Source organism: Meles meles, chromosome 6, assembly GCF_922984935.1.
Source record: "Meles meles chromosome 6, mMelMel3.1 paternal haplotype, whole genome shotgun sequence".
NCBI lineage: Eukaryota > Metazoa > Chordata > Mammalia > Carnivora > Mustelidae > Meles > Meles meles.
In genome coordinates this window covers 61,734,537-61,746,571 of record NC_060071.1, presented here as the reverse complement: position 1 = coordinate 61,746,571, position 12,035 = coordinate 61,734,537, and the positions used below count along the sequence as shown (strand labels likewise).

The 12,035-nt window shown below is 39.6% G+C and overlaps 1 pseudogene; it reads right to left on the bottom strand.

Moving 5' to 3' along the window:
- Positions 1–9,034: 9,034 nt before the first annotated feature.
- On the bottom strand, positions 9,035–10,143 carry LOC123944691 (annotated as a pseudogene).
- Between the last annotated feature and the right edge of the window lie 1,892 nt (positions 10,144–12,035).

The window sequence follows — 12,035 nt, the reverse complement described above, 5'->3', positions numbered from 1 at the left end:
TCAAAAATTAAGAATTTTAAGCCAGTGACAGAACACGTCCATGAAGCTGGCCTTGCAGGTGGCTCTCATGAATGAGACCTAAGACAATTTGGTGGAGGCAGACATACTCACATATTCTTTGTCTAAATGGGCTCTGGAATAGAGGGCAGCTCCCACTTGTTTAGTCTGCTGTCAAAGCAGTTAGCTAACCTGTATCATGCCCTTAGATTTTCTAGATGACTGTCTGACAGTGCTCTCCAGTATCTAGGAAGATCTCCTAATGGGCTCCTGAAAACCCTTTTCTTATATTCATTTCCTATCATTGGTAAAGTAAATCCCCACAAACTTTGTGGCTTACCACAATACACGTTTTTTATTGTGCAGTCCTAGAGGCAGAAGTCTGACATGGCTCTCAATGGGTAAAATCAAGGTGTTGGCAAGGCTACTTTCCTCTGGAGGTTCTAGGGGAGAATCTCTTTTCTTGCCTTTTCCAGCTTCTGAAGGCCACCTGCATTCCTAGGCTCATGGCCTCTTCTTTCTTTGGAAAGCCAGAGGTGTAGAATCGTGAAATTTCTCTGATTTTCTGACCTTTGCTTCTGTGATTACATTGTCTGCTCTCACTCTGACCTTCTTGCCTCCCTCTTACAAGGTCCTTGATTAATAATTTCTGGTCCAGGATAATATTGCCATGTCAAGATCCTTAAACACATCTGCAAAGACCAGTTGTTATGTGAAGTAACATACCCACAGAGGATGGGGACATGGGTGTGTTTGGGGGAGGGGGTCATCATTCAGCCTACCTCACTTATCTTGAGGCAAAGAGAGAAGCAGCCCTCCCATCCTTCCCTTTGAATTCACATCACACTAGGCTAGAGGGAGTTCTATACCCCATTGTGGTTATAGACACAGCACAGCGCAGCGCTCTGAAGGAATCTTTCCTCCAATCTTGGCTCTATATTAGTTCTAAAAGTAGGTGAAGAGATTAAGAATCATCTAAGAAGTTCTCCAGGTAAACTATTTGTACTCCAGTCCTTACCTCAGGGTCTGTTTCAAGTTCATTTTTTTGTCTTATGCTTTCCTGATTTTACTGTTAAAATATTCCAGTTCCAATTAGTATATCAACACTGGCCCTTACAGAAAGTGTTAGAATAGCACTTAAGTAGGAAAACAATAATGCAGCATTCCATTTTTTGAGTTAAATGATTCATTTCCTCTTGATGAAAAGTTAATTTAGAAAGTTCTGGAAAGTGATTATTTTCTTCTGTGCCCTGCTTTGAGTCCTGATACCTTGCAGTTTCCACACTTACATGATTTAGAGTAAAATCTCAAATGTTATTTCAAGAACAAGTTTTATTTTTTTCCTTCCTTTTCAAAATGGGATAGTTGAGTGGATAGCTGTGTGTGACCTGTTTGACTTTTTCCTCCACAGCCTGACAGCTCCAAGATTCAGTTCTGTGCCAGTCTGCAAAACCACTCCCCTCACTGATCTTAGGAATCTAACTCATGTAGAATCTAGCCAGTCCCCATTCCTGTTTTCTCTGACTCTGTACTCCAGCTTGGTATCTGAGCTAGTACCTCATTCCCAAAACCAGTGTCCTATTTTATTCCTTAGTTTCAGGGTCTGGAATTCTGTCACAAGCCTACCTGGGAACACAGTACTGATTTATCCTGCAATTAGACTATTTTTGTTGGAACCGGATGCACCGATCTCTGACCCTAAATTCTTCCTCAAAGCTGGGCCCATCCAATGTTTCCACAGTTCTCCAGAGTTCTACCTGCCCTAGTGCCCAGGTCTCTATAGTCTGCCTGCTTATTGGATTGTGCCGCTATTACCATTGGTTGGGTTTCCTTGGTTCAAATCACCTGCCTTGTCCCCCTCCTTTGTCTCTATACTGGCTCTCTAGATCTTAATGCTTTTTGTACAACCATCCTCCACTTTGTTGCCAAATCAGAATCTTAACAGCTGTCCTTTCCAGAAGTTGTGTTTTACTCCTGTTTCAGCAGCTTCTCCTCCTGTGGAATATGCTACTGTGGATGGAATGCTTGTAATAATATTAATTTATAAATTGGGTATTTTTTAATGAAAGTGAAAAATGAGATTTTATAATGAGGATATAGTTTGAAAATTCTTTTTTTTTCTTATTTATTTATTTGACAGACAGAGATCACAAGTAGGCAGAGAGGCAGGCAGAGAGAGAGGGAGAGGGGGAGAAGCAGGCTCCCTGCTGAGCAGAGAGCCCAATGCAGGACTTGATCCCAGGACTCTGGGATCATGACCTGAGCTGAAGGCAGCAGCTTAACCCACTGAGCCATCCAGGCGCCCCTACAGTTTGAAAATTCTATGCATGGGATATAGTTTGGTGACAAACACATAAAGCATTTTGGGGAGCTGTTTCACAGATAACATAGTGTTCTCAAAGAGTGAGTTATGCTATAGTTCAGGAGAGAGGGTGCTCATCTTTAAATTTGATCTTTTTCTTCTAGTACTCATTGATTTTTGTTTTGGTCCTTGTCATTTTAATAGACCTTTTTCCTATAAAAATATAAATAAACAAAAATAAAGTGAATGTTTTCTTAAGCTGATTTTAGTTTTTGACAAAACATCTCTGAGAGGTCAAATTCAAGATAATTTTAGAATTCTAAACAGATTTTATAACCTCTATTGGCAAGAGATCTGTATTTGCAGAATCCATAAAGCTTTTAAGGTATAGTTGATATTGAAACAATAATGACCCTGGAACAGGATATTTCCTGGAGATTAATGACCAGCTGGGAGGTGTTGATGGCCTGAGGTGTAGTTGAGGGCCATTAACCTCAGACAGTCATTAAAGCCCAGGAAATGTCCTATGTCTAGGTCGTTATTGTTATTATAAATTGAAAATGGAAAAAAGAAACAGGCATACAGATGATCTGAAGGGCGCCTCCATTTCCAATGGTTTGAACAGGGAGCGTTCTAGGAGAATTTATTCCCCTGTCCATTAGCCAACCAATCTCTCTGAATCCTCTGTCACATTGCCCTTCAAGTGATGGGTCTTTGTGCTGGAAACCCCTGAATTCTCTAGACACCTGAGTAGAGAAAACAGTTCCCTTGTTGTAGCTACCTTTGCTCAGAGTCACTGGATTAAACAAATAGTAATGGTGAATAGCTTTGCTCCTGGTCTTAATTTTACCTACATTGCCTTCTACTTGCTTATCATGGGCTCAGCTGTTTTCTTCTCTATTTAGCTGTAGTAAACTTTCCACAGTTAAATTTTAAGCCCTTGAACATGTTGTCTGTGCTTATTTCCCAGGTTGTTGAGGGCTGAAAGTGCATGTTACTTGCTTTGCAGTTGTGCTGTCTTTAGTCAAGCTACATAAGGCTCCAGTCCAATTCCTTATTAGATTTCCGAAGAGTACTATAATTCAAAGATATCTTCAATTCCCAACCAAGAAGCGGTGCTTAGTTTTGAATGCAGTAAGTTTCAGCTTTTATACTAATCCTATGGTGGAAAATTCACTCTCCTTTTTTTTTTCCAAACAAAATATTGAAAATGGAGAAGTTACCGCTTTAGGGTTTCCACTTAGGTTTCGTAACAAATAGTTGGATATGAAATATTCAGCTGGAATATTCTGAAACAACTTGCCAAATTTATTTTATTTGTTGGCTGTAAGAAATTTCATGTAAGATTTACCACCCCCTCCCCCCAAAAAATCAGAGCAGTGTGATCTGAAGATCATCAGGCTACCATTTCATTTAGCCGGTAGTCACAAGGTTTGATTCATGTGTTGGATCAGCTCAAATTCACTGATGATTGTAAAAAAATGAAGAAAATAAATAAAGAAAAACTCAAAATATTTCCCTTGATAACACTGGTCAGGAATATAAGCTTTATAGAAGAATAGCATTTCACTGGATAGTGCTAGGCTGCCAATATTGTTATCAATTTTATAAATATACAGCCCATTCTCAAAAGGCTCTTTTTCTCCCTGTAGTGGTACCTGAAATTCCTGTTGCTTATGACTTTGGTCTAAGATATTGAAAGTCCCAGTTAAAATACAAATGCTAAGTTTTCAACCATTGATATTTACTTTAAGTTGTTAAATCTTCCAGACCACAAGTAGCCTGGGGATTCAACAGAATCAAAATGGTAAACCACTTGATTCTGTTGAATCCCCAGGCTATATCTATATATCTATATCTATAATTTATTATTATAAATAATAAAAGGAAGTATCATAAAGTATTCTTTTTTCAAATCCCTGTCCATGTAATCTGTGAAATTCCTTTTCTTGGCAGGATCTTCAGAGTAATTCACATTCTCTTTGATGTTCCTGAAAGTCTTCCTGTTCCACCATTCCTTCTCATTTTAACAGGTTTTTATCAAACATGTTTTTTGGTGCTAGTCTATGCTCTGTTGCTTTCTAAAATCTCTTTATGCTGACATTTCTGGTGAGGTGGGCTGACTTTCATGCAGGCTGCAGGATTTGTTGTTGCCTTATGGTGGCACAACCCAGGAAATGAATGTCATCCTAAAGCATTGTTAGTGTTACTCTGGTGAAGTGTGGAAGGATGCTCTTCCCACCAGCTACAACTGTTTTTGTTTGTTTGTTTTTGTTTTAACAATCTGATTTGAGTTTTTATTTATTTCATAATCTGCCTGTTGATTTCCTAATTTATTTTAATATAATAGTTCTCTTTCCCACCCCTCTGACTTCCTATATTGCCCCTTCTAGTGGAATTTGGTGCAAGTTATTATGAAGATAGTACAAATGATGTCATCCATGGTGACCTATAAAATCACCCCCTGGCCCTCTACTGTTGCCTAATTCTAGGTATCTTGAATCTGCCTTTGGGATGAATCTCCTCCATATTTCACACTGCCGAAAAGTTCCAGGGTCCTCTCTCTGAGTGGTTATGTAACCACATTTCTACTCCACCAGTCATTGCTTATTTATGAAGGCCCTGCAGTCATCCTGGGTAGTATACATAGAAGCACCCTGCCATATATGAACCCTTGGATTGCAAGGGAGAAACTAGAGACTCTTTGAAGATTCTGACTTCAGCTTGTTTTTTCAAGTATTTTTATTTATTTTATTATGCTTCTCTAAGGGATACCAAAAGGTATAAGTATCCAAAGTGCACAACCACAATATAATCTAAGCAAGGGAGAGAAAATGAGACATCAAATAATGACAATTAGGCTGCCCTTATTCTAAAAGAAGATGAAGGCATGGGAATATAGAACTCTGTTTGTTGGTGAGTTTCAATTTATTTGGGTATACATTTCTAATTTACTGCTCTTCTCACTATATTATGGTGTAATTATGTTTTGTAGTACTTCATTGTAAAGTAATTAATAACAGGTACCTTAGTAATATGTTGGCTGGGTTGCAGAAGGTTTCAGTCACTTTTAATTATTAGAGTAGTCTTGTGTTGTTTCAAAATTTTAATTTTAAATTAAATTCAAAGCTTTTCCCCCCTTCATTCTACACAGAATTGACTTCTCCTTATTCTAGCTTCTGGCCAGGAGTTTTTCCATCACATTTAGCAAGGTAGAAGGAAGAAAACAAGGGTAAATTCTTCCTATTTAACTGCCTGTGGTGAAGTTGAGTTCTCTGATTGGTTAGTTGTCCTCATTTATTTGGCTCAAGGTAATCATTACTGCGTTTTGGGGGCAGGCATGTTGTCGGTCCTCTCATATGTAGGTTCTTCGGAGGGTTTCCAAAGTCCTTCTCTTCCTAATGTATAGTTCCTGATGTATTTCTACCTCCTTTTTTAGTATATGTGCTGCCAAAGCAAGCACGTATTTCTACTTCCTTAATCCCTCCAAAAGTTGTCAAAAACTGAGGTCCCTTTCCTGTCGGTCAGTCTTCTTGATGAAGTCTGGAAAGACAGCTAGAATTCAGCAACTTTTCTCCTGTCTGTTGACCCTTTGGAAGGTCATCCATCTGTTACATGTCAAATAATGGGGCAGATAGCTTCACAGCTCCCTCTTCTTCCACCATGCTCTCCAATTCTCTAGGGTTCAAGTAGCCCTGGTATGCTGGCCAAACAGACTGCCAACTGGAAAATAAATCGCCCAGCTTCTCTTTCTGTAGACATCTCCTGTTCCTAACACGGATTGCTTTTGAACCCACTTTCTGTGGTTTTAGGTAACAAGATAATCTACTTCCGTTCTCCCTCTTGGAATAGTGTCTCTTTAAAAGGCTGCTCTCCTCACTACCCTCAAGGTTCTCTTTTTACACTGCCCAGGGAGAGGTGATAATGCTTGGTAGTAAGGCTTGTTCTACACTGAGGTCTGTTAGTAAGCCCTGTAAGGATATTCTACGTATCAGAATATGGGGGTCTTAGCATGTTTTAGTTTTCAGGTTGGTATTGAAAATTCCCAGTTGGTAACCTGTTTCAATCCAGAAAAGGATTTTATGAAATAAGATCACTTTTGCTGTTCCTACCCTAAAAGAATGAAATCAGAGTCAGATAACCAAAGGTGAATAATATGAACCATTTGGGGGGAAATTTGCTGGCTCAGAAAGGGTGTGACTTGCCAGATACCCTACAAGGAGTCCAGAGGGATGAGACTCGTTTTAAGGACAGCTGGCACAATATCAACAGTTAACAGAGAAAACAAAAGTCACATTCTGCTCCTGTTGGCTCTGAGAACCTGATCTCCCTCCTGGAATGAGTAGAACTGAAAATATGAAAATAGAATTAAGTTTCAGGGGAGTGGAGCAGAGAACACTGATGTGCTTTGAGTTCAGGTCTTCAGGCTCTGATACATTACACTCCAGGATGCCAGAACCAACAAAGGGGATTTCTGATTACATTTTGGTCATCACTAAGAGTACTTGATTTTTTTCTGTTGTTGTTGTTTCACTTTTTTCTTCTCAGAAGTACAATGAGAATTTACAGAGAAAATGACCCCTCCCCCACCAAAAATCAAATGGAGGGAAAAAAAGAAAAAGAAGGATGGGAGAAAAGGATTGCGAAAACTGTAGCCTAGTAATTTTGATGTTACTATTAGCATAATTTTTGACTGGACTAGTAAGTGGATGGTTTATGAACAGTTATCAAGAGAGAGTGATCACTGAAAGCAGCATGAGTTTGAGAAGAACACTAGCTGGACTGATCCGATATATTTTCCCCTTTTTTAGATGAGTAAGTCAGAGTAAAGTTGAAATATAATGTATTCTAAATTCCATAGGGTGTCTTAACCATTTTCTCATTGCATTTTTCAAAGGTATGATGGGGAAGTGTGGGCAGATTGTTGTTTGCATAGGTGGATTCAGAGTTCTTTGAGAAAAAGCTCATTCACTTAACAAATAATTTTGAATCCTTGTTGTATTCTAGGCAATGTGTGTAGCCCTCAAGATAAGGGACTAGAGAATTGATACTCATTAAGTGTCTGCTGTGTGCACTTATCCTAGGTGCCCGTCCATGGGATCTCTTTTACTTGTCTGAGAGGTGGGCTTCATTAGTGAGAAAACTGGGGTTCATAGTTGTCCAAGATCACAATAGTAGTACGACGTGTAACCAGGATTCAGACTTTGATCTGTTTCATCGTAAAGCCATGATCTTCCCATGATGGGATTTTTCATTGCTCCAGAGAATAAAAGTATTTACCAAGAGGAGAGTCAGCACAGTAAATTCATCATCAGATGCCGAGTCAATATAAAGAGGACCTCTCTATTGCCTGGAGCTCTGAGGCCTCTGAGCTCTGTGCCTGCCCCATCTACTCTCACTGCAGGTTTTCAATGAGATCACACGATGTGATTGCTGTGTTAGGAGAAATGTTTTTCCATATCACCTCTGAAATCCTTTCCAATTAGAGTAGTCTTTGAGTCTGTGATAGTCTACGCCTACCAAGCATTCCTTTATTTCTGAGAAAATGGGATTGTTTACTGCCTTTTTGACTTAATCACACAATGAAAATATTTTACTATTCTTTTAGAACTCTTCATAAATGTCATTTTTAAAGACATAATTTTTGAAGTTTCTTGTATGTAATGTTTTATCTTTACTTCAGATTATTCCTTAGGATAGATTCCTAAATGTGGAATTATTATAACTGTTAGAATCTTTTTTTTTTTTTAAGATTTTATTTATTTATTTGACAGACAGAGATCACAAGTCGGCAGATAGGCAGGCAGAGAGAGAGGAAGGGAAGCAGGCTCCCTGCTGAGCAGAGAGCCAGATACAGGGCCGGATCCCAGGACTCTGGGATCATGACCTGAGCCAAAGGCAGAGGCTTTAATCCACTGAGCCACCCAGGAGACCCAGAATCTTTTTTTTTTTTTTAATAAAAAAAAGTATTCCCTTATTTCTCCTATGTGGAAATAATGCAAAACATTTATTTTCAATATCAGACAAGAACACAGCTAAGTAATCCAAGTCTATTGCAGCTTTATAAAAATCATCCCTTCACTGCAGTGTAAGATTTAAATGCATCTGCACAAGGGTGCACACTATATAAAAGGAATAAGGTTGCTGCTGCCCTGCCAAGCACTTCTGGTCCCTACCCAGGTCCGACTGCAATGCTGGTGGTACCAATGGTTCTATCAAAATAAATTGTGTTTGAAAAATTAAACATTTAAAAAGACAAGTCACAATGCCTCAGAAACCATATCTCCAACTCAAACTTCATCTATTTAAATATATTATTTGCCTCCCACTAATAAACCTTTATTTCACTCATTATAACTGAGCAATAAATCTTCCACACTGAAGTATCTTCCTTGCCCAATTAATCCAAAGGGAAAAAAACTGAAATGATTAGTAAAGAAAAATGTAGGGGCTAACACACCCTTTTAATATGTTTTTTTAAATATTTTTAAGGTATTAAAGTGTTTAATGTTTCTAGTTCCTAGTAGGAAAACATTATCTGAATGAATACCCTAATGGCAAACCATTGTAGAACGTTTCAGTTGCATGGGGAGCAGAGGGGTAGGGATTCTCTTCACAGCGACCCAGCTTTCTTCATGAGAAGGTCAGAAGTACACTGGTTTGTATTATTGCAACATCCATTAGGTGACCGAAGTTGCTTTTCCTTTAGCCAGGGCTTTATTTGTCAAAAGGGCATTATGCTTGACCTTCCAATTTGGCTGACTGTTTACTGATGAGATTCATAACCTTTGGGTTGCTCTGGTATTTTGACATATTCACTGGGTTCTGGGCCACCTCCTGGAAGGCCACCATAACTTCTGGCCCTGCATGGCTGCAAGAACTTCTGGATTACTAAGAATTTCATTCAGCCCAGGCATTCCTGCCATTCCAGGCATCCCCCCTGCCATTCCAGGCATTCTTCCAGGAAAATTACCAGGCATTCCCCCAGGAAAGCCACCTGGGAAAGAGCCATACTGAGTTCCTGATTGTTTTCTGGCTTCTTCCTCCCTCTGGGCTCTTTCATGTTCTTCCCAAGCCTTCGTAACCCTTTCTATTCTTTCTTTGATCTCTCACTCTTCTCATTTTCTCTCATACTTTCTCTCATGTTCAGCAATTTTCTGGGCCCTCGGTTGAACTTCTTTCAGCATTGCACTAGCGTCTTCATCATAATCCAGTTTGCAAGCAAGGGCAAGATCATGTGCGACTTCTTACCAATGGCCCAGAAGTCTGTGTGCTTTCCCTCGCCACTTATAAGGCTGAACTGAATCAGGATTTATTTCCATAGCTCTGTCATAGTCTCAAACGGCAGCATTTGGCTTCTGTAATTTGATGAAGGCACTGGCTCTCTTGGCATACAGAATGTCCAAGCGAGGATTTAGTTTGATGGCACCTGTGAACAAGTCAATGGCTTTCTGTAGTTCACCATCATTTAGGGCATCAATGACAGCTACTTTTTTATCATTTGCCTGATCCATCATTTCCTCATTTATCTCTACATTTTCATCTCCCATTTCTTGAGGGGCATCAGTATCTCGTTCAATCACACCTTCATTGTCAATTTCTAGATCACTTTCCTCACTTCATGGTTCATCTGTCTTAATGTTTTCCTCTGCCTTCTTACTATCTGGTTTTTCTTCCTTGATACCGTCTTCTGATTTAGTTTTATGAGTGGCAGGTGGTATTTTACCCCCCATGTTTTCCACCTACTCCTGCAGGAAACACATTTCTTCAGTGCGCAGAATGCTTGGATCCTGCTTACACATTTTCATGAAGGCCCGAAGCTCGCTCACTTTGTGGGGATCCATGGTCCAGAGGCAGTGGGAGGCAGCAGGCGCGGCTGAGGTTGCAACCGATTCCAAGTGCGGGTACTCTTAAGTGTTGGAGTCTTAAAATGTATGTGTGTCTTTGTGTATTTATATATGTCTTTCTTCAGTCTATCCTTGCCCTCTCTGTGGGGGCTAATTTCAGATTTTGCCCAGGAAGCTCCTGAGGTTTTCAGCCAACAAAAGTATGTGTGCAGAATTATATTTCCACAAGAAAGCTTGAGGGTGCTTCTCTTATCTCATCTTTGCTTCTGTGCTGGATAATTATCACACTTTTGGGTAAATATTTAGGTGAAAAATGGTATCCAAAATATGCTTCAGTTTTACTTCTTTGATTATTAATGCAATATATTTAAAATTTTTCCTATTTATGAGCCATTTTATCCTCTTATTAAATTGTTCACTTTTATGAGGTAATATACCAATTTATATAAGTAATTTGTATACTTTCTCATATACATATTTATATAATATGCATATAATATGTACATGAGAAACTTCACCATAAAGGGGAATTGGGTAGGAAAAGAAACTTTAAAAGATCAGCACAGTGGGTGCCTGGGTGACTCAGTTGGTTAAGCATCTGCCTTCAACTCAGGTCATGATCCCAGAGTCATTGGGCTCCCTGCTCCTTGGGGAGCCTGCTTATTCCTCTTCCTCCCTCCTTCTCTCTCTCTCTCTCTCTCTCTCTCTATCTGTAATGAATAAATAAAATCTTTAAAAAAAAAGTTAAAAAAAGATGAGCACACTGTCAGCCCATAAACTGTAGAGAGTTTTCAGGGTGGCCAGTGTGCCCCAACCCCCTTTTTTGTTTGCCCCCCCCCAAAAAGCAACACTTCAAAAGAGTGTAAAGTTTAAAGACCATTCTGTTCATAAGCTATTCAAGATTTTTCCAGCATTAACTGATATAAAGCATGATGAGATGCCATTTTTAGAGATAGCAGCTTCAGACCCAGAAAAGGGTGATGAGGTGAGTTTATTTAATGTGGCAAAATCAGTGGCAAACACAATTTTCTTTTTCCTTTCAAGTAGGCAGGAAAGCAAATAAATGATCACTTCAGCATAAGGGGACATGATGATTCACTCTGTGAATGGCTGGGAAAGGGATAAAGATAGGACAGGGAGTTGGTCTCAGAGGTCTCACAATCTTAATTTTGTTTGGTCACTTCTGAAAAAAAAATTTAAAAATAAAGTTTTTCAAAGATACCCTAAAGTTGAAAACCTGAGCCATACTCTGTTTTGGCTAACTCCTTCTGGAGTAACCTTTCTTTTCTTTCTTCCTTCCTTCCTTCTTTTTTTTTTTTTTTTAAAGATTTCATTTATTTATTTGAGAGAGAGTGAAAAAAAACATGAACAGGAGGAGGGGTAGAGAGAAGCAGGCTCCCAAGTGAGCAGGGAGTTCGATGCAGGGCTCCATCCCAAGACCCTGAGATCATGACCTGAGCTGAAGGCAGACACTCAACAGACTGAGCCACCCAGGCACCCCTGGAATCCCTTTCTAATTTGGCTGGTACACTGAACAGAACAATGAAGTTTCCCTGAGTGGGTCTCTTTCTGGGCTCTGGTTCTCAATAAGGCACGCCCCTGCCACTTTCCCTCTTCTGTGGAGAGGGCAGTATGTGTTAAGCTGAAAAAGTTACTTTCTAAATGTGAAGAAGGGATTAGACTGCTGCTTCAAAACTGTGGAATTATTTGGAATGTTTTCCAAATGGTCGCTACATCAACAGCAACAAAAAAGGTAATAGCAAAGTGTGTACATCACAATACACTTTTTAAAAAAAGATTTTGGGACACCTGGGTGGCTCAGTGGGTTAAAGCCTCTGCCTTCGGCTCAGGTCATGGTCCCAGGGTTCTGGGATCGAGCCCCACATGGG